Source organism: Ceratina calcarata, unplaced genomic scaffold (assembly GCF_001652005.2).
Source record: "Ceratina calcarata isolate Rehan_Ccalc_2016 unplaced genomic scaffold, ASM165200v1 scaffold92.2, whole genome shotgun sequence".
NCBI lineage: Eukaryota > Metazoa > Arthropoda > Insecta > Hymenoptera > Apidae > Ceratina > Ceratina calcarata.
The window spans coordinates 514,460-539,903 of record NW_017180576.1 but is presented as its reverse complement, the minus strand read 5'-3'; the positions used below and the strand labels follow the sequence as shown (position 1 = coordinate 539,903).

Here is a 25,444-nt window from a genome sequence, read left to right as displayed (position 1 = left end):
CAGTCCTGCTTCGGGTTTTCAGCCATCTTTAATGACCAGCTGCTTTACAAAGTAAGAAACGGATGGACAAAGAGGACGAAAGTCGCACGACGAGTCGGAGACTACGATCGATCCGTTGTTCGACCGAACGTCGTAGACGGAGATCCTTGCCGGAGTCACCGATCGTAAATTACAAATTAAAAATTTAACAGCGAGTCGAAACGATCGATCGCACGAAGAGCTTGAGAAGTGAAAGATCGCTGGACTTGAAACGTGACCGCGGAGACTACGGACGGTCGATCGGACGGTTTACGCCTTACGCGGTTGATCACGGCTAATTAATTGAGTGGAGACGGTGGCCAGCCAGTGATCTCGGCAGCACGGGGTAGAATCCACGTCCGAACGTGCCGGTTGCTCCATATCTGTCACGAGCGCTTCGCGCGAGTCACGTTTACGGCCAGTCGTAACGGTCGTACGTGCTCGCCGAGTAATTGATTCGTTTTGCGCCAACCTCCGGGCTCTCTCTTTCGCCGAGAATAACGACGATACCTACTCCGACTCGCGAATTAGCCGAGACTGGCACGAGCCTCGGGTCCTAACTTTGAATTTCCAATACGAGGAACGAACGACGCGACTATCGTGTTTACGGTAATAAACGATGATCGCTGTGTGTTATCGTTGGTTTTTATTCGCGCAGAAGAATGTTTCGTCGTCGATCGGGATCGTGAAGAAGCGTATTTTTCGCAGAGAAGATCCTGGACCGTGACTAATTGTGAATCTTATCGTTGCGCGTTTAAGCTCGTATACACCCGGTCTCATTAGCGCGGATCTCTTCGCGCCACAGGCCGTGGCTCGGGGCGATTCGAAAAGATCGATAGCCCCGGTGATGAATCCACATGGAAGTGGCGTGGAGGAGGAGGAGGAGGAGGAGCAGCAGCGGAGAGAAGAAAAGGGTGAACGGGGGAGAGGTGGGTGGTCAAAGAAGATGAAGAAGAAAAAAGGAAGGGAAGGAAAGAGAGGGCACTCTGGGATACCGGGAGGAAGAGCCGGCTGGGGGGTTACCGCTAAAGAGGCAATTACGGGACTCCTCGGTAGAAGATGCTCGTAAAAGTTGGAGCGAACGAACGGAACGCGAACGGGAACGGGACGGTGTGGCCGAGCGGGGCGGGGGAGTGGGAGATCTCCTCTTTGAGAGGAGCGTAAAGGAGCGCGACGAGAATAGAACAGAGGAGCCGGAGGAGAGCGGAGAGGAAAAAGCGAGCGAGCGAGGAGAGGAAGGAGAAGGGTGGCAGACGGAGTAAAAGTCGAGGCCGACCCGATCGTCGAGCCTCTTCGGAGATTCTCGCCCGAGGCGGGCGGCGTGTCATCGGTTCGCTCTCTTCTACTCTTCGTCACGATCGAACCGTGCCGAATTCGTGAACGCGAGTCCTACGCGTCGCGCCTCCCTCCGAGGAACGACGAATCGAGATCGGTTCCGAAATTTTACGATGCCGCCCGAGCCCCTTTCAACGTTCCGAGTATTCTCGAACGCGTTCCTTCGACCCTTCTTTCGTTTCGTCACCTTCGACTTATCACGGTCGCGCCCCGAACTCGTTTCATTCGCTCGATCCCGAATGGATCGCAACCGTTCGTCTTCTGATCGTTGGTGTGTATCGAACGCGATTTCAACTTCAACGGGTCAGACTTAAGACGGGGTAGACGTAGGCCACCGTTCGATGCCAGTACCAGCCACTTCTTTCACGGCCCCATTTTCACCAAAACCAACGGTCCGGCGTAACAGAACGTAGAATTTTGCATGTCGCGTCGAGAGAAGCGTGGGTTCTTCCGACCACGTTTCGAAGACTCACTTCGAACCACTTTCCCGAGGAAGTTCCTAAACGCGTGCTCGATATTCCGATGCGGAGTCGATGGACACGGATAATCCAGCCGGACTTTTTCCAACCGGGTCCCGGCTCCACCCCCTCTCTCCTGAGAGAGGGTGAACGCTCGAGGATGGACCGAGGGTGGACCAAGGGTGGATCCGCCAAGGGTGGATTGATCCGTGGTCATCGGGCGACTCTCAAAGATTCTTACCCGCTCTTCTTCTCTCTCTCTCTCTCTCTCTCTCTCTTGTTTGCTCGCGACCCTCTCTTCGCCCGAGCTCTCGTGCATACAGTGGCTCACAAAAGTATAAGTCTTCTCTCAAGACTCTCTCAAGTGCGCGTAAAGTTCTTGAAACAACTCCAAATGAAATTAAAACGCGCTACAATGCAGCTATGTATGGGTAGTATACTGTAGTACGGTGTACTGATCCAGGAAATTGAGTCGACGCTCGTCATCGCGAAGCATAAAGATAGCGTCGTCTTCCGACGGCGACGATACTTTCGCCAGAGACTGTATACGTATAGTCACGTGTGTCGGGCTGGAACCAGCCGGGGTTTCCGTGTTATACCAGCCAGTCACCGGTCCACCCACCCACTTCATTACAAGCACCCGGAGGAGGAACGACAATGACAGCGAGGACTGCTACCAACAGTATCCGTCGAAACTTTCCCTGCGAGCACCGCGCCCTTAAGTGAAATCCTGGCATCAATCTTGCTAACGACCTGGGATTAACGCTAATTTGTCGACCGCGCGATATTGCCGAATCGCCGAGATATCTACCGTTCCTTATCCCGCCGCCGCACCCCCTGCCCTGCCCTGCCCTGTCCTGCCCTTACCTCCGCGACGAATCTCCCTCGCGTTCTATTTCGTTCCTATCCATCCCTCCCTACGCGAATCTCTATTCTACCCGTGTCTAATCCAATCACGCCGACATATATCTCTGATCAGACGATGAACTTGGCGCTTCGTGCGCCAGGAAGTCAGAAATTTTTATTTTCGTCGATCGGGAAAATGAATTCTAACGAAATAATAAGTTTCAGGTCGTTGTAAAAGAGAAAGAAAAAGTTTCGTCGCGTCCACAGCTCGAACGAACCGCGGTAAAACGTCACTCGACACCCTGGCCTGGCCCGCCTGAAAGAGCACAGCTTCCTCCCGTTTCTCGACGAGAGCACGTCCAACGCGAGAACGAGTCGACGAGAGCCATCGTCGTCACCCGCGTGCTCGACATCGTACAAGATCGGTCACGATACATTAGCACGTAGCCCCGAGCGAAGATCGGAGAGGGCCACTCGAACCTGCTGATGACGCGGATTACGACAATGAACCTGCGATGCTCACCTGGCGCTCTTCGGCGCTCTCCACTTCGAGCCGAGGCCAAAGGGAAAGAGTACCGTGTCGAAAAAGTTCGGATACCCGACGCTCCCGGTTCGAACCTCCAATTAAGTGTACACGAAATATCATCGTTTTCTATAGACTGGTATATCACGCGTCTGCAGATTCGAACATCGATTTGTCGATCATCGGTTAAACGTTACTGAACGATTCGATCATTGTTCTTACCACGGATCGTCTATATTTTATCGTACGAAACGTTACGAACACGATCGAAGATCGATTCATGTCTCTAACCACTCGTTGATCGCCCTTAACACAATTTCCCCCGACGTACATATGTTCTCGGACGTTTCTAAAAAAAAAATGTTTCTTTCGTTCGGAGGCAACCGATCTGTATCTCTTGGTCGCGGAGCAAATCGATTCGACGAAAGAGCTCTATGCACGCCCAGCGTACACTACCGCTCGAGAGTATCTAAAACATATATGCTCCAAGACGCGGTAAGAGATAAAACGCCCGAATAAAACTGGTAAGAAGGTGAACGTCTCGGTTTTGTGTTTGTGTCACAATTTCTCGCACGCTGCTGGCGCAGTTTTCTACGGTAAAATCAAAGAAAACAGCGAGAAAGAGAAATTGCGACGTGAATAGAACACGGGGAATAGTTCACGATGAACGATTCGATCGATCGTGTTCGGTCATTTTATTAGACAGAGGATAGCGTCCGAGGGTGCACGTTTGAGCTTTAGTGTACACCTTGCTAGCGCGCGGTGTTAATCGAATCGTCTGTTCGCGTCGCCGCCGCCGCCGCCGTCGCCGCTGTTACCAACGGTCCTCGAAGTTTCATCCGCGAGGAGAGAGGAATTCCTCGACTCGTTTCCGACGGACCGAGACGACGACGACCACGACGACGACGGTACGAGTCTGATTCCCGACGACCGTAGGTAACCGTAAGAGCGACGATGAATAGTCAAGATCCGTTAGACGCGTTTCTACACGCGCGCGAGATATCATTGATCGTGTATCGGGTTGACGCGTGACGCAGATAGCGGGAGTAATATCGGTGTTCGAGGCGACGACGGCGAAGCGTCCACTGCACCGTCGGTCCACTGTCATCGGGAACGATTCGATTTGGCTCGTCTCGGTCCGCGTTCGATTCGATTCCTTTCTCTTTCCGCTCCTGTCGTCCCGTCGATTCACGGAACCGGACGTTCGACGCGAATGCATCCGAACCGCGGACAGCCTCGGCCTCGTCGACGCTGTCGTTACGTAAGGAGCTCCTGAGTTTCTGGGTGAAACGATAGGAGGCGATCGCGTTTACCCATTTTACCTAGCCAGCCAGATTTTATCGGGACTCCCGCAGGAATCAATGCTCTCTCGAATTCCTCACTGTTCCATGCGTACGTACGTATAATTTCGTGCTTCGAAACACTTCGAAGCCGTGATGAAGTTGACCAACGAAACTCATTTCCACTTGCCCACAATCTCAACGAACACAGTCATCGACTGCGTACTCCCATCCGTACCAATAGGATCTGTTAAAACGTCAGCCTGGCGCGTATTAAATATGTATATCGGTTTTCAGATCACGCATTATGAATTTTTAACGTGAAAAGAATTCGAGACGCGCTACCGCACTGCGAACTCCGCGGCGGCGGCGGCGGCGGCGGCGGCGTGGCAGTTAGGAGCGACATTGCAATTCCATCCGGTCGATCGTATTGCGGCACATAACTTACGGCAACGATCTCGCCGCCGCCGCCGCCGCCGCCGCCGCCGCCGCCGCCGCCGCCGCCGCCGCCGCCGCCGCCGCCGCCGCCGCCGCCGCCGCCGCCGCCGCCGCCGCCGCCGCCGCCGCCGCCGCCGCCGCCGCCGCCGCCGCCGCCGCCGCCGCCGCCGCCGCCGCCGCCGGTTCGGTTGTCCGCCAGGACAGCTAGATGGAAGAGAAGAGAAGAAAGAAAGACGGCGCGACCGGCTATTTCTGAATCTTTAGTCGGTTCACAAGTAGCGGGGTCACGCGGGCCGGCCCATAAAGAAGCATGACTTACATTGCTGCTATGTGGGCGCGCACCGCGAAACTCTCTCCCATCTATCTCCTCTCAAGAGTCCGGCCGACCCTCCCCCGCCCCGGTATATTCACTGCCCCGAATCGACCACCACCGCGCCACCGCCGAGGTTGGACAAAGAATACAAAGAATACAAAGAATACTCAGGACTTTAGAGGTAAGGAATGCTACCATTTTTTTGAGAAGAGAAGAGTATTCTAACGGATATCCGTACGGAATACGACCGTCGTTCGGCCTGTTCGTTAACTGAAATGAACGAATCGACGGTGGCTAATGGAATTTTTCTATTTCAAAGAAAGCGAACAGCACGTCGAGATAATGCTACTGATAACTCGCGCTGCGCAGAGGTAAAAAATCACAGGACGACGACGTGTCCATCGCTAGGTCACCGCGTCGAATCTGTGCGGGGCACCGAGGTCTGACCCCCGTGGCTCTTGGCGTAGCTCGGCTGACTGCCTCTCCTATGCGTCGATCTCGTCGTTGACCGCGTATGCAAAAGTAATCGTCTAATCGAGCGTGGCGTCAATAGTATCGATCAATCGATCGACTAGTACCTGTGTTGCTAATTATCAATTATTGTTTCATAATTAGCCGGTCGATTACGTGGCACGGTCATGCCATCCCTATATTATATATTACTACATGTTGATTTTTATGAATGACGGCGCGCTGCGAGTTGCACGACTTTCTCGAGGTGGTTCTCAAACAGAAATGGATATTATTATTTCATTGGGTAAAGTTATACTTATTCATGAAACGTTCAAACTTGCCCAGTTCGTTTATCTTTCCACGAAAAGATCAGTTTTCATTGTCACGGATTATACACGATTCGATTGGTTGACACATTGACGTTTAATTTGTAATGGACTTGCTACACAGCGAGGTAACGAATCGAATACGCGAGCGCGTACGACGATCGCATCTCCGATGCCAAGTCGAAAAGATGGTTGACCAGACGACGACGAACGAGGGACGGGAGAGGGTTGAGCGTGGCTGGACGGGGGTTGCTCGGGCAGCCATACGTATCGCGGTAAGCCGGAAAGGGGGTTGCTTGGTCGGGGTAGCGGCGGCTGCGGTGGCGGCGGCGACAGCGGTTCGGGCCACCAGGGGCCGGGACCACAATTACACAGAGTGCGGTGCCGCAAAGCCCTTTCAGCCTCTCCTCCTAGAGAGATGATGGATTCGCGTTGTCTTTCCGAGGCTCCTCTCTCCCCGGCTCCTAGCATTGTGCGCCCACCGGCCCGTGTCGTCCTCCTCTCTGTTTACCGCCGCGTCTACCGTGTACACGCTTTTCGAGAATTGCTCGTTTCAATGAAAAGGAAACGTTGCCTCCGCTATGTACCCGAATCCCTACCCGTTGGTTGTAGACCAACGGATAGACGCGTGCCAAAAGAAACTGAAACAACACCCGCTGCGAACACGCGATTCAACTATTCGCTTAGACGAGCCGAATCCGATCGATGATCCGCAAACGTTCTCGCGATGGATACGCGAATGTCATTCGTCGGAATTCGTCTCGAGAACATGGAAACGTGGTGGTGGTGGTGGTGGTGGTGGTGTAGTAATTGATATTAGATCAGGTTCGCGATCATATCGCAAAGCGTGAACTTTGCCGACGCGACCTCACGTCTCGCGATCCTCTTCGAACGCCGCACGCGCCGGAACGAAGAAGAGAAAAAACGCGGGAAATTGTGTCGTATAGAGTCCGCACGCGCTGCTTCCAATGTCGTTTCTCTTTATTCGGGGGATGATTACGCGATGCCGCGAATGAACGCGAGCAACGCGAAACAAGGAGGCGAGGAGTGACGGAGAGAGAGTGAGTGAGAAGCGGAACGAAGGAAAGAATGAGCGAACGTGTTACCGAACGGTGTTTCAATCTCCATAATGACCGCTCTGTTCCCCGCGGATCGGTGTGTACGGGCACACGGACACGGGCCACGAGGAAACCGAGTAGATGCTAATAACCGAGAAGCTCCATACTGTCCGTAGGCATCGCTCATTCAGAGACTTCTTTTGCATTCCCGTTTGTTCATCCTGAAAGAGAAACCACCAAGGAGCATGCGCGAGCCCCCGTCTTCTCCTCTCCCTCTTGTTTTCCACTTTTTCTCGCCGCCTTTTCCGTTACGACGCCCAGTGACGACGACGACGACGACGACGACGACGACGACGGCTTCCGCTGGGCAACGCATCTATCTACGTATACATATGCATGACCGATGTAACGATAAACGGTCCACACGAGCTATTGATAAAAAGATAAACCTGACGACAGCGGGGGGCGGGTAAACGTTTCCTCCTCGGGGAAACCTCTTCCTCTTCCAAATTTATTTCGAACGAGTCTACAAATACCAAACGAATGAAACGAAACCCTTTATTACGTGTGATTCGACCGACTCGTTATAGATTTCCAGTTACTTACGGTTACACAGGGATGGTTGCCTTACCTGGAAGCGCGGAGGATGATCATCGGGTGTAGTACATATAAGCATGATGTAAAAAACTTTTACGGCCGTTTCGCAGGAGGACAGCGATCGGTACGGAGGTCTAAAGTGCGAGAGAGATATTCTAACGACTCTAATGAATCGAATGTCGATCGAGTGGAACAAAAGATTGAGACACCTCAATCTCGCTGCACACAGCTGATTTAAAGTATCGTAAATCCAGACGGAATTCTCAACGTCTTAATACAATAATAATCGGCTCGGACCATCTCTACAGAGAATCTTCTCCAAACACGACAGTTAGCGACAGATACCCCACGAATAATAAGAGCCAGACCGCTCGCTGTTGCAATTGCCGATACACGGTCCTCTGTCTGACGCGATTACTTTTCTCTCTCGCGCGCTCGCATCCCGGGCGTATTGTACATACTCGACCGCATGAGTCACGGCTCGGGTCTATAAGAAATCCGCGACACCGCGAGCCACAAGAAGACGATTATCAACAAGACAATAGGCCTGACGTACCTTTTACTTTAAATTATCGCGAACACACGTAATTATTTCTAACTTCCCGGGGAATTAACTGACCGGCTAATCTCCTGTTTCGTTCAATACGCAATGTGGAAGGCGCATGAAACTCATGCGCATTTACCTCCGTCTTACTCGAACTTTTAACACACGGTACGGTATTACCTGTACCCTCTATTAGGATGAGAAGTCATTCGTGTAAAACGATTGAGATTTCAGGAGAAGGAAGATTAACCGCGATATTCGGGAAATAAGAAGAGTATCCATAGATAAAAGGACAATGCGGCGATCGGTTCGGGTTATGGGTCACGGGTTATAGCGAGGAGAGAGAGAGAAAGAGAGAAAGAGAGTGAAATGCACAGCATCCAATATGCAATAAACATACGAAGCTTTGACGTATTTAATAGTAACGTGGTCGTATAACGCTTGACACGCATGGAAGCTTTTATGGGGGATGGGTGGTATCTCTCCGTTGAGCCGTCAGACCGGGGCCGTGTCTCTTCTCTCTCGCGGGCTCGGTTCACCGTTTCGCCGGTTCACCGGCAGAATCGAACTCGAGACTTTCGCTCTGAGAATCGCTGCCCTTTTGCCCCGACCGTGCTCTCGCGTCTATCCTTTTCTACCTCGCGTTCTTCTCCTCCTCCTCCTCCGTGCCGCCGCCGCCGGAGGAATATAGCCTGTAGTTAATTGCGTGTCTGCGCCCAAAGGAGGATCCTTAGGCTGTGTGACGGCTGCTCCACGGGCTCGACCAGCCGTTCGCGACTGCGAACGGTCAGCTATCCACGAACCACTCAGACTCGTCGATTTCGTTCGTTGTAGTATCCTTTATTCCATAAATGGACGCGTGGAACACTCGACGTCGCATCGACAAAATGCTTCTCGTTTTAAGAATTCTGCGATCACAGATCAGCTACTTGTTTCCTAACCGATTCGTCGTGTTACACTTTTCACATACTTGGACACACTCTCTTCGTGCATCTCGCGTCCAGCGCGTTTACTTAAAACAATTTTCGTAAAACGAGGCGTATTTATTCCTCGTCGTCGTCGTCGTCGTCGTCGTCGTCGTCGTAATCCGAACCGAATGAATCGCGAAGATCCAAGAGTCGTGTCCCTGCGTCCCAGGCTCGCAACCATATCGAAATCTCGCACGGATGAAGATAGCTCGCGTCGATAGCGGATACCGATGAAATTGACACGTCCATCTATCATTCGACGTATGCATGGTATGCATGGGAACGGGCGAGGAGGACGCACCGGTGTGCCGGCGTGCCCCAGTCCTGACCATGCATAATTCACGATATCTCTCTCGGCCAGCCCCGAAATCTCGAATAATCGCTTTCCCTTTTTTTTTTTTACGCTTTCCGACCACCACCACTCGCCTACTCTTCAGTTCCGTTTTGTATACTTCGCTCAATTACGAGGCTACCACACTTTTCGTCCACACGAGAAATTCCCTTTTCCCAAGGTTCCCCGCGCGGTTCAGCGCCAAGAGACGGTCTCTTAAGATATTCTCGAGTGAACGTGGTCGGTGCATCGTTAATCGTCGTGACCCGTCGTCGTGTAGGGCCTAAGTGGGTTCTTTCGATACGAGACTGTCCACGGATTTATACCGGAAACCATTGAATTCGTCAAACAGGCAGCAATCTCGTAAAGTCCAATGTTCATTGCTGATTCAAATCGTCTTTTCCGTCTTCAAATCGTAGACGGTAACGTGCTTTTCCATCGTGTTTGCTTTTCATTTTATTCCTCCTCCTCCTCCGTGCCGCCGCCGCCGGAGGAATATAGCCTGTAGTTAATTGCGTGTCTGCGCCCAAAGGAGGATCCTTAGGCTGTGTGACGGCTGCTCCACGGGCTCGACCAGCCGTTCGCGACTGCGAACGGTCAGCTATCCACGAACCACTCAGACTCGTCGATTTCGTTCGTTGTAGTATCCTTTATTCCATAAATGGACGCGTGGAACACTCGACGTCGCATCGACAAAATGCTTCTCGTTTTAAGAATTCTGCGATCACAGATCAGCTACTTGTTTCCTAACCGATTCGTCGTGTTACACTTTTCACATACTTGGACACACTCTCTTCGTGCATCTCGCGTCCAGCGCGTTTACTTAAAACAATTTTCGTAAAACGAGGCGTATTTATTCCTCGTCGTCGTCGTCGTCGTCGTCGTCGTCGTCGTAATCCGAACCGAATGAATCGCGAAGATCCAAGAGTCGTGTCCCTGCGTCCCAGGCTCGCAACCATATCGAAATCTCGCACGGATGAAGATAGCTCGCGTCGATAGCGGATACCGATGAAATTGACACGTCCATCTATCATTCGACGTATGCATGGTATGCATGGGAACGGGCGAGGAGGACGCACCGGTGTGCCGGCGTGCCCCAGTCCTGACCATGCATAATTCACGATATCTCTCTCGGCCAGCCCCGAAATCTCGAATAATCGCTTTCCCTTTTTTTTTTTTACGCTTTCCGACCACCACCACTCGCCTACTCTTCAGTTCCGTTTTGTATACTTCGCTCAATTACGAGGCTACCACACTTTTCGTCCACACGAGAAATTCCCTTTTCCCAAGGTTCCCCGCGCGGTTCAGCGCCAAGAGACGGTCTCTTAAGATATTCTCGAGTGAACGTGGTCGGTGCATCGTTAATCGTCGTGACCCGTCGTCGTGTAGGGCCTAAGTGGGTTCTTTCGATACGAGACTGTCCACGGATTTATACCGGAAACCATTGAATTCGTCAAACAGGCAGCAATCTCGTAAAGTCCAATGTTCATTGCTGATTCAAATCGTCTTTTCCGTCTTCAAATCGTAGACGGTAACGTGCTTTTCCATCGTGTTTGCTTTTCATTTTATTTACCCCGGTGACCCTCCGACCCCCTTTGACCTAATTTCTTAACCCCCCCCCCCCCATCGAATCGGCGAATATTCCGCACTACGAACACTTTGTGCGCGAGAATCGTGTGCATACACTTCTCGACCCTCTTGTGCCATGACCTGCGCGACTGGTCCTTTTATTTTGGGCGTGACACTCCCGAGTCGAAGTGTACCTTTGTTCATTCGTCACCCTTTCGTACGTGTAGTTCGTATCGTGTTAAATCGTCAATGAACAATATACCGCGTAACTATACAAACGCGATCTGCGATCTAATCATCTGCGATCCTAGCTTCGGAATCGAACTAAGTCGGTGCCTCGTTTCTACCATATTTTCTGGATGATTCCGTTCCAACCTCCCTCGTTCGCTGCGTATGTATGCATATTCTGCGCGGCATGTGTACGAGCGATGTCAATATCTGGATGATCAGGTGTCTGCGTACGAAGTTAAAAGTCGTGTATAGAATCAAAAGAATATCTATTTTTTCTATGAGCTCGATCACACGCCTTTCTATTTGCAGTTTTGGTCTCTCCGATATATACCGGTGGTGCACAAATGGCACGGATCACACGGGTCACACGCGAATCACACCTACGGTCAACGAAAATCGTGAGCAGGAGCGTATATTATACCGTGGGGTAGAATGACACTTGCATACGTAATAATAGCGTAAAGCCGAGGGGTCGTCCTGTCCTTTAGCCAGCCGGCCGGTCCTTTTATGCAGGAATTTTAGTATAAAGCTGACGAAAATCACAGGCCGCCGCGGTTGCGATTCTTCCCTCGGTCGGTGGTTTCGCCCCTCGGCCACGGCACGGCACCCAGCCTGCCGGAGAAAATCCAAATGGTCATCGTAAATAGAAAATCCGTTTTTTCCTACGGCTCGACTGCGAAATGCGGCCGAGTTTATTCTCTCCCGGCAAAGCTCTCCGCGCGTCGTTTTAGGGTGACACCACGAGAAACCACCCCTGAGAACGCGATCGAATAACCGTTTCTCAAAAGTCGTAACGCCTTCTTACGTCTCCATCATAGATATTCCGTCATACATTCTTTTTCTCGACGTCGCGAATACTATACCGTGTTCATCTCAACTATTATTATTATTATTATTATCATCGTCTGTTCCGAGTCTATATCTTCGACGATTCGTTTTTAAATGAGCGAACTCTTCTTATATCATCTTCCGGTTTACGTTACGACGACGACGACGACGACGACGATCAGAAATCGTAACGTAACGACTACTCATTTACGACAATGATCGTGATGCAGCTGCTCTCGAGAGCATTGGAAAATGACTTGAAACTTCAGAATGTACATCTCGACATGGCAGATCGACGTTAAAGGGCAATGGGAGATTGGAACACGAGGAGATCGGTCTTCCGTTCGATCGAGGAGACGACGATGATCGCGAGGGATCTCGTGATCGGTCGCGGCGGCGGCGGTGACGACGACGTCGCCGTTCGTCCAACGGGGCCACTCTTAAGTTCACGGGTTCAGACAGATGCGAGCGTAGCGTTAACGAGAACAATTAGGAGTTCCACTATGCGCTGGCCACGGTCCCCTCTAAAAATAAACACGGCCAATTTAATGCCACTCTCGTAAGCTCTGTCATGACGGGCGCAGATGCGAGCCTCTTCTTAAATTATTCCCACGAACGACCGCCGGTTTCTCGGAACGCGTCAAAACTGGCCCGACCCCTGATCGGTCGACTCTCCTATCTCTCACCTCTCGTCTCGTCTCGGTTCACGCCGCCGCGCCTGGTTCCAAGTTAGACCAGTCGATTTTTCAGGTCTTTAACGTAGACTCAGGAGGTGTGAACTTGGTCAATGGGAACTTGGTTCGTCCTTCGAAAATTATCCGGATCAGTTCGCGCACACTACCTACTCGAGTCGACTCGGTTAGCCTTGGAATTGATTTCTGGCTTCTACGAGGACGTAGTAATACGATTCAGGGAAATTGGAGAGGAGGAAGGAAGGAAAGGACGTTTGATACGAAAGAAAAAAGAAAACCGTATTGTTTTACGGACATTGCGGTTTCCTCGTACGGTGTTCGCCGGTTTCAAGATACTCTTACACGATCGATAAAAATTCATACCTTCTTTCTTATGCTTTCTCTACGTTCGTTTCTGTCGAAATGAGAACTTAATGTTTCAAGTGTTCACCACCATGGTCGTATAATCGTACATCGTCAAGTACGATTCCGTGTACGGAACGATAATAAGAAATAATCATATTTCCTATCGTATAACGGTTACGTACGATGACGATCAACCCGACGACGTAACGACGATGCAAGCGGGACGAAATGTAAGTTCTTGCGAGGTAACCTCGGCTGGCACCGTGGCACCTCCTCGGCAGTTGTCCGGCGGTGCGGTGGCGTTGGAAGACAGGACTGTCGCGATGTAGAAACGACAAGCGGGCGGGGGTGGACGTAAGAAGATGGGATCGCAACGCGTCGCCGGCCGCGCCTGACACCCGTACGCGAACGCTCAATATCTCTCGATTAGCCTCAATTAAACGGCCGCTTAAATACGCATGCCGCGCATAGCGAAGCGTTCGCGATGGCACGAGCGAGCCTCGAGCCTCCTCACCCTTCCTGGTTCTTCCACTGCCCATCCTCCCCCTTTCCTCGCGTTCCTCCTTCTTTCCTTTTCCCTCCTCGACTCTTCCAGCTTTCGTCGCGACCCGTTTGACGCGCGAAACACGCGCGTGTCGTCGCCGCCACACCCGGAAACTTCGCCACCGAACTCTCTCCATCGAGTGCCATTGTCTCGCGTTTTGCATCGATCGTTATAAATACGTGCATGAAATTCGTCGACAACGATCGTTGCATGAATCGCATCTTATCGATCTTATCTCTGCGGATCGTTGATATTATTTAGTCTTTACATCGCACGATGCAAATGGGTCAAGAAACGTTCGACTCGAATCGCAGAAGGGAAAAGGATTAAAGAGGATCTGCGCGCGGCGACGCGGAGATCGGGGGAGCGAAGAAGCGAGGAGTGGTAAAAAAGAAGCGGAAGACGCGCGGGTGCGAAGAGAGTTATGGTTATCGTCGTGCGCGAGGGTGCTTCGCGGTGCACCGGAGAGCCGGGGAATGCGACCGGGAGACGAGATACGCGAGAGGGGCTGGAAACGAAGAAGGATGGAGCGGACGCGAGCAGAGGACAGACATTTACTTGGAAACGAATGTAACTTTATTGTGAACTTATCGCTGTCAGAAAGCAAACAATGGTACGATCTTTGCACCATCTGCCCTTCCAATCTCTCTCTCTCTCTCTCTCTCTCTCTCTCTCTCTCTCTTCTACTTTGCCAGCTCTCTTCTCTTTGCATTCGCTCTTCTCCGTTTTCTGCTCCCAGTCTGCGATGGGGTTGCCAACTTTTTCGAAAAAATCCACGGTATGTCGAGAAAAAAATTTTAGTACCGTGTCCGATCGCACTCTTCCACGGTCCATTTCAAGACAAATTTAATTGACCGATGAGATGCATATCGATGCATTTTACTTTCCTAATCTCTGTCTCTTCCTCTTTTCTACGGATAAAATGGATATGAGCCGTTACACCTTGTTGAAAAGTTGAACAACTTTTGCCAGAGACATTTTTTCGTCAATTTCTGCGGAAGTTTTTGAAAAATCGTGGCGAACGTTCGCGGGACACACTGTGGTGTATACGTACTATTATACATAGTATGGTCGGCGAGGCTGACCTTCGGCCTGCGTTCTTCTCGGCGCGGGTCAGAGAAGAAGGGGATGCAGGGGTGCGATACGCGGACGAAGCGGTTGGCGCCGCGGTATCGCGACATCGAATCTATCGCGAGAGCCGTACAGCTCGCCGATATGTAAAAGAGGGAGTCCGGCTCTCTTTCTCTTTCCTCCGATCACCGACAGGTATCTGGGCCGCAGCCGCCGCCGGGTGCATTCCTCTGATTCTTTGTCCGACGTTTGCATAATTCGCTTTTGTTCGCCTCGCCACCCTGTCGACGATCACCTACGAGTCAGTTTTCATCCAACGATAAGATCGGTTACTATCATGCGAAATAAATTATATCCGCGACGTGGACTCGTGAAACGCGCCAGTTTTCCGAGCAGTTTCTCGTCAGAGTAATCATCGTACACTCCTCACATTGTCTCATCTTCAATTCGACTCTTTACAACGCGACGCGCATAACGAGAGAGGAATGCGCGAACGTATACGCACCGGCCTGACACATTCGACGAATGAATAACTGTGTGAAAGTGGGCGAAACAAGACAGAAAGATCTCGGCGAAACTCGTTGGAAGCATTGCGCAGCTACGCGTGGTTCGGATGCAACATCATCTGCGAGCGTTGTGACACTTTTTATACTCGTCGATTCGCAAAAACTTCACGGCCGACGCGGAATATGGATCGGGCACACGGCCTCTTATTCGCGGTGCGCGTAAAACGCGCGACAATGGTCGACTGTTGCGTCGAGTAGATGCGCGAAAAAATTACTGATCGTTCATCAGTTGTGGCTCGTTCGTAGATCGTTTTTAGAATGACGTATAATATAATAGGAAATAAGGTCGGGTGAGCAGAAATTGTGGCGCGTACAGAAATTGGAACTATTGCGCTACGTCGTGCATGTACAAGGTCTTTCAGTTTTCTGCCCTCGGTGCTGCTGCTGCTGGCTGCAATTTCTCGTCGTCGTGAAACAATTTTTGATCGTCCTCGAAAAAAATATGGTCACCGTGGGTATGCAGCACGTAAGAGGCGGTACAACCGCTAGAAAATTATATCACACCGCATCTCTCGGTCCGGCTGGCTACGTAACGCGCATACGTGATGAGGAAACGAACGAACGACCGACCGGCTGAACCAGAAGAGAGCACGTCCCGCGTCCCTACCATTTCTTTCCCACTCTGCTCCGCTGCTGTTCGTCATCGTCTTCACCTTCGTCTTCGTCTCTGCTTCCTCGTACCATCTCACTTCAACCTTAACGATGCGATCCGTGTAAAACGTACGCGACGATACACGGATTCGAGGAAGAAATTCCGAAGAACCAATGCAGTCTCGTGTCTGCGTCGCGACCATTGTTTATACAATAAACGTTGTTACGCGAATCGAACAGTGTATCAATCGCTGTACGTACGACACGTCGTCGGTACATCAATTATCGTATCGACCATTATATGTATGTACATAGTATGAAATACGGTATGAAACATGGTCGATACTCGTCGTTATTACATCGTGTCGAACGACCTACCTCCTGATTCATTAGTAGACCGGTCGCGTGACCGGTATCTCGACTATGAAAGATTTTCAACCTGCTTCTGTCCGTGACCGGCATAGGGAATAAAACGGACGGTGGTCGCGTTTCGAGCACGCGCGACGCAACGATTGCAACGATTGCAAAATGTATAAAGCTACAAATCAATGTCGACTGCCGCGATTAAACAGAATTTCGCAACCGCCCGTAATTATCGTTATTACCGACCTGCCTACGGACGCGTCCGGGCGTCGAGTGAGCGGTCACTCTACTTTTCACCTTGCGTTCAATCGAAGAATCGGAACGATCCTATCACAACTAGATCACTCCGTAATTTCATGCAATTATCGGTGCGTAAAAAATGATCAAACGTTCCTCGCGACGCATACAGAGGCGAGAGTCTGGGGTCGTCAGGAGATGCAGCCTTCTGAAAGAAAAATACGTAACGAACATGAGTCCCGATCGATACGAAGAGCAGAGTATTCGGCGAGGGACTAATGTCCTGTAAAGTTTCAGATTGCGAAGCGAGCGATGCGGAGACGACGGCGAGCGAACGGCGGCGTGACTAAACGGTAGGTAATTGCACGACCACAAACTAGTGGTGCGGTTTAGAGCCGACCATGGAAAAGGGATCTCGTTTTCGAGCAACCGATTCTGAGGTCAACCGATCTATTATCCGTAGCCCGACGCGGTTACCCGCCGTCTGAATCTCGTCGAACAAACATGCATATCATACGTATGTATAGTGTTTTCTAAACGGCAGTAAGGTACAATTCATAAGACAATTATCGTCAAAAGTCGCGTTGACAGAGGTGCATTCGTGAAACCGACGTCGGACCGATGAACGTTTCGTGATGCATAAAAATCCGGGATTATAATAACGAACGGAGGAAGGTGTGAAAGACGTTTTTCGAGAAGTAATGACTAAAGTATCGCACACTGTGAAAATGTTGATTTTGAGCGGAATACGCTTGAAATGGAACGTATATCAGTTTCCTTCCATATTATTATCAACGTAACGCGACATACCACCACGTATACTATCTCGTCGCGTCACGTTCTGTCGGTAAAAAGCGAAAGAACGTCGTTAGAAAACGATTTCCACACGTATATAGCTGAATGAAGCATCGTGACGGTTTTCCAAAATTTCCGCGCGCGCCCCTCCGCCGCAGCCGTGTTCATTTTCTCTCGTTCTCATCTGTCTAAATACGAAACGGACGACGACGACGACGCCGACGTTGTTTTCAGGCGTATCGCCTTCAATGATAGAGAGAAAATGTGCGAAGAACGTTTAAACACACGCGTTAAGTTTTCTTTCGAATAAATGAGCGCGCGCGCCGAACGTTCTGTTGACAAATCGCGTGATTGTGCATCACGGCGACGTGCGTTGTGCCAGGCGAATTTAATGTCTGTCCTGTCAGTCGACGCACCGTCGTCTTTGTCGTCGTCGTCGTAAAGCCTCTCGCGATTACTCCCCAACGTTATCGTTTTTTAATATTAAAAGTATCGCGATCGTACTTCGGAGAGAGTAATCCGTCGCTCTCTCTTCTTCCATTTTGTTCTAATGCTCCATACGACATTTGATACGCGTGCTTCGTACGATCAGCCGACACTGGACGTACCAATCGATGGAACGTTTCACGTGATCACTCATATGTAACAGACGTATCACAACAATTATTACGTATGAAACGATCTATCGGTTTATCTCGAGAACAGTACAATGTCCGATACAATACTTCTGATACAACGAATAACACGATCATTGACACAACGTTTCGCACGTAGCATTACGCACGACAAGTGTCGCCTCGGAGAGTTTGCTCTTCCGTCTCTTTATCTCTCTCTCTTACCTCCCTCCCTCCCACAGCCTTTCCCCTCGATCTCTCTACTCGAATTAGTCGGAAAGTTCCAAGGATGTTTTCTCATGCGCGATAATTAACCTACCCCTTCGAAACGAGCCAGCAAATTAGCGCAGCAGCACCTGCGCTTCGTAAAGTCGATTTAATTCGTGGCACGCTCCGATCAATAAACTAGCACATCGTTCCACATCGATTCTCGATCTTCGCGACGAAGCTTACTACGAATCTAGCTCGCAGAGCAGCAGCGTCTGACTGAATAAAAGAATACTTAATTATTTTATACGACTGTTTTCATCGTCTGAATCATCGACTCGCGCGGCTTACGATTAGTTAGATCAGGAGAAGCGAAACAGCGTTGGACGATCATCCTTACGATCTGTCCCGTCATTATTCCGGGCTTGAAACGGTCGGTGGTAATTAAGAAGAAAAAGGAGAAGAAGAAGAAATTCGTGGTAACGGTAAGCGCGAGCTATCCGCGATCTAGTTCTCACGGCGCCGTCGTCGTCGCGTCAAACGAAATAGTAGCGCGAGTAGTTGGCTCGGTCGAGGGAAGGCATCATTCGGGCGAAGGGTCATCTTTCGAGGTGAGGTTTAATGACGCTATAAAGATCTGGAGGATGGTCAAGGTGGACGAAAACGAGCAACAGGCCGACGCGCGCGGAGAGTGTGCGCTTCACATTTTTTCGAGTACGATGACCGTGTCTTGTGTACCATCTACCCGCGCTCGCAAGCCTCGCGTCGCCACCGTCCAAATCCAGCGACGCGATTCCTTCGAAACTCGTACACCTACTTTTAATACATCCGCTCGTATCGTATCTCACGTCGTGTACGTCACGCTTCTCTGTCGCGTGTCACATTCGTTGCCAGTCCACGCTCCTACGAACTCAAACGAAAGATTTACAATATTTTTCTATAACTGCGTCAACCGATGAATCAATGCGTGACCGACGTCCGCATCGTTGATAAATTCGTTTGAATGTGCATAAAATCGGCGATCCATCGATAAGAACGGAGGAAGGATCGGCCGTTTTGGCGCGTCACCGTGTGAGAAGAAGCGGTCGTTGGTGAACACAGGTAGAGATTCGGCGGCTACAGCGGAGGCGGCGGCGGCCGCGGCGACGGCGGCGGCGACGCGGTGCAGTGGTGGTAGGTCGAGGTGAGCCCCGGTGGTTCGGTGCGCACATCGTGTTCGCCGTCCCTCGCCGGTTCGAGTTCGGAGGTAGGAGACGACGACGGTACCGGCCGGAGCAGAGACCGGACAAAGGTCACCGGGGTCGTTGCACCCGTAGCCGGGGCATATCTCTCGGATGCTCCGAGCCCTCTGCTCTGCCTCTCCTCTCGCGTACCCGTACCCGTGTATCCGTACCTGTGTACCCATACCAGCTCCCCGTGTATCCATACCGTACCGTATCGTACTACTACCCGGTTCCGTTCCATAAGCTCGCTCGCTCGCTCGCCTCGCCTAGAACCTGCCCCGTATCTCTTTTCGTCTCGCCGCGCGTTACCTCTACCTACCTACCTACCTACCTACCTACCTACCTACCTACCTACCTACCTATCTACCTACCCTTCTTGCCCGTGCTCGTTTTGCCCCGCGCTTCGATGCTTTGCTGCTCTCCTTCGCTTCGACTTCCACTCGCCCGGACGCTGCGGGCGAACGTACGCATGACAGACGCGCCACGTTCACGCGCGTGATAATGTAACGTAGGGATGTTCAACGTTCTTCGTATTTCATTTCTCCGATTCTAGCGAATGGAAGGTTGGAAGGAAAAAGATCAGAGAGAGCCACGTGAAGCCAGTATACGACAGGGGAACGTGTCAGAATTCTCTCGAGTCGAAACCAAGTTTCAAAAGAACAATACGCTTTGACCATCGTTTCACCGTCGTCGTTACCTCGTTTACCTTTCGAACAAATTGAATTAAGAGCGAATCGAGCATCGATCATACTTACATCACGTTAATCGTACGATTTTCTTCGGTTCGAATTAAAATTAACGATAACCTTTGACTCTGCGTTACGTAAACGCGTAAAAATACTCGAATTTAATACGCGTCGTGTTTACGCGTATCTTTCGCAACGCGAAACACGATTCTCGCTGGTCTTGTGACGTTCAATTATCTAATCGTGGGTACATCAAGGTTACCGATTTCACGACGTTGGATGAACGCGACCGAGTCTCTTCTTGGCTCACTGTGTATTTCCTTTCATACGATCCGACAGTGATCATCTACGTCGAACGTAGTAAATAATATCGCTGATACTATTTCGCAACGTTGTTCCTTCGATATGGATAAACGACTGAGAACAAGGCTCGAAATCGTACACCGAGTGCCTTTTCGACGGTACTCTCCCTGGTCCGAACCTCGTCTCAAATTCATCACATGCCCCGAATATCATGCGACGAACATTTACACGATCGTTACTCTCGATACAGTGACATCCAGACTCCAACGATTCATTCGATTCGACCGGATTCAAGAATCAGTGATCTAGACTACTGGGAACTACTGGGAAAGTCTCCGTCGCCAGAACATCGGAGAATGAGCATGGGTAAACGTAGATCCGAAGCTGGAAAGCGACCGTTAACGGTCTCTGGAGCAAGAGGAAAGTCGGTGTTTCGCGGAACCGACGATGCCGTGACGCTGGCCGACGAAAGTTTACGATGGCGCGCGATCTGAAAGTATTATGCCGCGCCACGGGAGGTGCACGATTCGACGGAATCTAGCCAGGAAGGAAAGAGCGCGCTGCGAGGAACGAGGAGCACGGGGCTGCTGTTCCTGCTGCTGCTGCTGCTGCTGCTGCTGGTAGTGGTAGAAAGGGAGAAGAGTGCAGCGCGAAGGGACGCACAAGAGAAAGAAACGGAAAGGTAAACGTAGGTAAAAAACCGCCGGTGGTGGTTCCTGGGTCTCGAAGACACGAGTCGTGGTAACAAAGGGCAATCTTATCTCGCGCACGCATCAAAACCGGAACACGAGTCGACATAGCGAGCATATTCGACATACCATCGCACGGTGCGCGACGGCGTACACGTACACACAACCGAATCGTCTTAACCAAACGTGCCAAACGTTAAGGCGTAATCTCATTCTGCCATTGACTCTTTCGGGCTCCCGTTTCAGCACCACTTCCGTGAAACCTAGATTCACCACCACCACCACCACAATCATCACCAGGCGTCCCCTCTTCCCGTTCCCCTTTTCAGGCTTCAGACGATCGCTGTTTCTAAAATTCGATGCAAAAATCTTCTACGACAAACCTGACGAACTGGCAATGGACGAAGGAAGAGAGAAGAAAGGGCGAAGAACGATAAGGATGGTCTCGAAATCGAGGTTTGACGTAAACGCGAACGCGATTTTTTGCGGTGACGAAGGGGTAACGGTGGCAGCGGCGACGACGGCGCGGAGGGGACGAGAGTTACGGCAAATTAGCGGAAAGCACTGGGTCACAGCTGGCCGAGCGCGCCCCAATCTACGTCCTGTGATTTAGTGGCGGCCGCTCGAACGACGCCGCAGACTTCATTACTAAATTACACAATAGCCCCGGTCCGTCGGTGGATCAATTTTTTTCCTGCTCGTCCCGGAGCGTACGCTCCTCGTTCAATTTCCACGTTCCCGTGGTTAATCGCGGGGATGCGTGCCCGGCCGCCCGTGCTCTCGATCGATCCGAGACCATTAAATGTTGATTGCGATCCCTCCAACGAGCTCGTGAAAAAAACGCGAATTTCCTCTTTCGATTCCGCCACCTTCGCCAAAATCGATCGGAAGCGAGTTTCAGATCTGGTACACGCACCGGTGGTCGATCGTCACATCTCGACCAGTCGTTACACAATCTTTGGTAAAGGAGGAGGAAGAGTCGCGAGAGAGTACTCGGAAGGTTACGGGACGACCAGAGAAGTCGTGAAGGCGAGTATGAGAAAGGATTGATCCGTGTTCTGCGTGTGTAGGTCAGTGGTGTTAATACTGTTTCGGAGAAGAGCGAATCCGTTAACCGTTGATCGAAGCGAACGAGCGAGCGATAATTGCCGCGTTTTATACGGACGTGCGTTGGAATATGCGTAAATCGCTGTAACGATGCGTCACGCGCAATCTATGCTATACGACTAATCACGGTTCGAACGTTCCGGAACACTGCTTCGATTCGTCCCCGATTTCTCACGAGATCGTCTCATCCGCGTCCGACGCAGGATTCCCTGTAAACGGAGCACGAATAATCGCACAGCCTTATTGTAAAGCGTACGGTATATGCAAGTAGAATTTCGTTTCATTCGCCGCTGTTCGGTCACAGTCGGTGGACTGCGGATTTTTATTGCAGTCATACAAATTTTGCGTATGAAATCCGCACAACGATTAATCGTCAACTCAATTGATTCATAAAAGTCGGTTTGCCAATTAGCAATAGCGTAAGTACGAGTGATACGAAAATATAGTGGAGGGCGGTTAGTAATTTGTCACGGGGAAGTCGAAATTAGCGTGATCGAGGAACGAGACATGGCACGGTCGTGTTTGCCAATCCGTTCCGGTTTAGGGGGTTCGATGTCGTGCAGCGAAGGGCGAGGGGGTAGCGAGAGGTCGAGAGAGAGCGAGAGAGAGAGAGAGAGAGAAAGAGAAAGAGGGCCACCGCTTCGGGGCGAGGTGGAGGGAACCACACGGGTATTAGCATATTAATTTCGCAGAGACTGCGACGCGCAGATAAAGCATCTTAGGTAGGCGAACTTCGGTGATGAATCAAGCTCATACCGCTGTGGTAATTATTCAGAAAGTTCATCGCCAACGGGCGATCCGTTCCGTCCCGACGAACGAAACAAAAATATTTTTCTTTCCGGTAGTAACCGGCCCCCACCCCCCGCCCAATCTGGCGACGTCACTCGCTCAGTCACTCTTTTTGTTCCGATCAACGAATTTAAAACAGAAACAAGTTCTCTCACGAATACGTTCAATAACTTTTTATACGTAATGTATCGTTTCTTTTGAAGACGTACTCGCGCGTACACGTACGTTCAAGTGTAGAAGAACGGATCTTCAATACCGCGGAAACAATCATGTTTAGTCGTAAACGTGTTTACTCGTAACAGTCCTTGCAACGACTACTTTTTCAGGACTATTTTTTTAATTGAAAAATATGAACGACGCTTGGAGCAGGTCCGTAGAACGGTGACGTCGATCTATTTACGCAGGTCGACGGGTTCCCATCTTTCCCCCCGCGTTCCAAAAACTCCAGTTTCAACCTCCGTCCGTCTTTATCAAGCTTGTATTTCATCATCAGGGGCGTCCGATTATGAGCGAACAAGAAATTAACTTCTTCTTCCTCTTCGCTAATTAACTCCCCGGAGTCGCTAACGAACCGACGCGACGCGGCGACCACGAGTATTGTGTTTTCCTTCTTTTGACTCGTGACGCGCGACAACAGGTATACTCGTTGTCGGAATCTCGTGGACGGAACGAATAAAAAGGAGAGAAGTATCTCGGAAAAGATCCGTAGCTATTTCGTTTCTCCGTTATCCATTTTCATATTCGTTCATTTATAAACGTCACAAGTCCCGTGATATCACGTAAAACAGTTTTAGTCGTGTGACCTTTCACTTGCTGCAGAGTCAGATCAGATTCCCAGATGTACAATCGCAGTACATTACATCGTGTTTTAACGAATACGCGGCCGATTCCCACGACCGCGGGTGTTTCTCAACGAGGACGACGAATATTCAAAGGCTTGTGTCTGGAAGAGAGCTGCTCATAAATATAAATCGACTTTTTCCAATTAACCATGCCACGACGCGTAAAAGAACAAAGTTGTACGAGACCCTCTGCGCACGGACAGACCGACAGACGGTGATCGTAAGGATGAAGGAATAAGTATATAGGTAGCCGATTTACCACTATCAAATAGTGGCGAGATTCCACGAACTTCCGTTTGGGAATAGAGAAGAAGGAGGAGGAGGAGGAGGAGGAGGAGGAGAAGAAGAAGAAGAAGAAGAAGAAGAAGAAGGACAGGCGACTGTTCGGTAGGATCGCGATGCGAAGCGTGGCGAGCAGGAGCCGAAAGCCAATCGATAGGCGGGCACCCACATTGACAGCATCTACCCTTCTTTCATGCATATGCTGATGTCACCCATATATTTGCCAGGGACGAGACGTCGACGGTAGTGGTCGCGGTTAGTGGCGACCACGTCACACCGTCCGATTGAATTTGTTATGTTGATTCGAGCGAGGATACTTGGCTTTTTTTCACCGTCCGTCGAACCTTCTCCCCCGAACACACGATACGACTGGCCGCCTCTCCGTCGTTCATTCTCGTCGTTCGATCCATTACTTTTGACGAAACCCGCGCGCCCGCAGGTCAAATTCGAGCCCGGACTGGAAATCGGAAGATGAATTCGTTCGAACTCTCGCCTCCTGCACGCGCGCGAAGCGTCATATGTTTCCTTTTAACCCACTTCCCAAGACGACACGGTATAATTCGATGAGACAATTTTCTGGTCGACCACGTTGAAAAGAGAGCGTGGTCGCGCGTTAACTGGAAAAACGGACGGTACGACGTGCAATTCGACGTGGAAACGAGGACGGAAGGTGGGGTGTATAGTTTTTTGCGTCGCTACTACCTACCGCCTGACTGCCGCGACGACAACGACCACGACCACGGCGACGATCACGACGCAACGGAGTCGACGTGTTATTGTGGACGTGTGTCGTATCGCAAACTCTCGTTCATCGTGACACTGTACAAAGGCTCGAGGAGAGAGGCTCTTCTATTCAGAACGTAATTAAAAGCTGCATTCACGCCCGAGGCTCGACCGTTGCCAACCGACCGAAGCCTTTTCCTTCGCGACGGACTTTTGGAAGAGACGGTCAACCGGTCGCGATGCATCTACTCGCGCCGCGGCCATTGTTACGTCCCCGTGACATTGCTCGCCTTTTTTACTGCCACTCGAGTCACCGACGGTTTCAGCGACGGAAAAAGAACAACTCACTGCCGATATCCGGACGCGTCCGTCCAGCTGCTCCGCAGTCGGCTTCCGGATTATTTTCCAGCCGCCAGTTCAATCGACGCGCGATTCGTTCGCGTCGCCTCTTCTCGATCACCCTACATACGTATAAATACTTGTATCAGAAGGTATTAGCTTTCTGAAAATATCGTCTTCTCATCAAGGTCAGACACGACATTTCGATCGTGAGACACATCACGTACGTAAGTAGTAATTCCTATGTACGTATGCACGTTGACACAAGATTTAACGAACGATAATTGACAAGACGACGTATGGACACGATGTTTCTAATC

At 50.8% G+C, this 25,444-nt stretch overlaps 1 long non-coding RNA gene across 1 annotated transcript; it reads right to left on the bottom strand.

Moving 5' to 3' along the window:
* Positions 1 to 14,751: 14,751 nt before the first annotated feature.
* On the bottom strand, positions 14,752 to 18,361 carry LOC113465142 (uncharacterized). The gene is made up of 2 exons (XR_003389969.1): positions 18,254 to 18,361; positions 14,752 to 16,733 (listed from the first exon to the last, which is right to left on the bottom strand). It is a non-coding gene; the product is annotated as an uncharacterized LOC113465142 (long non-coding RNA).
* Positions 18,362 to 25,444: the final 7,083 nt, after the last annotated feature.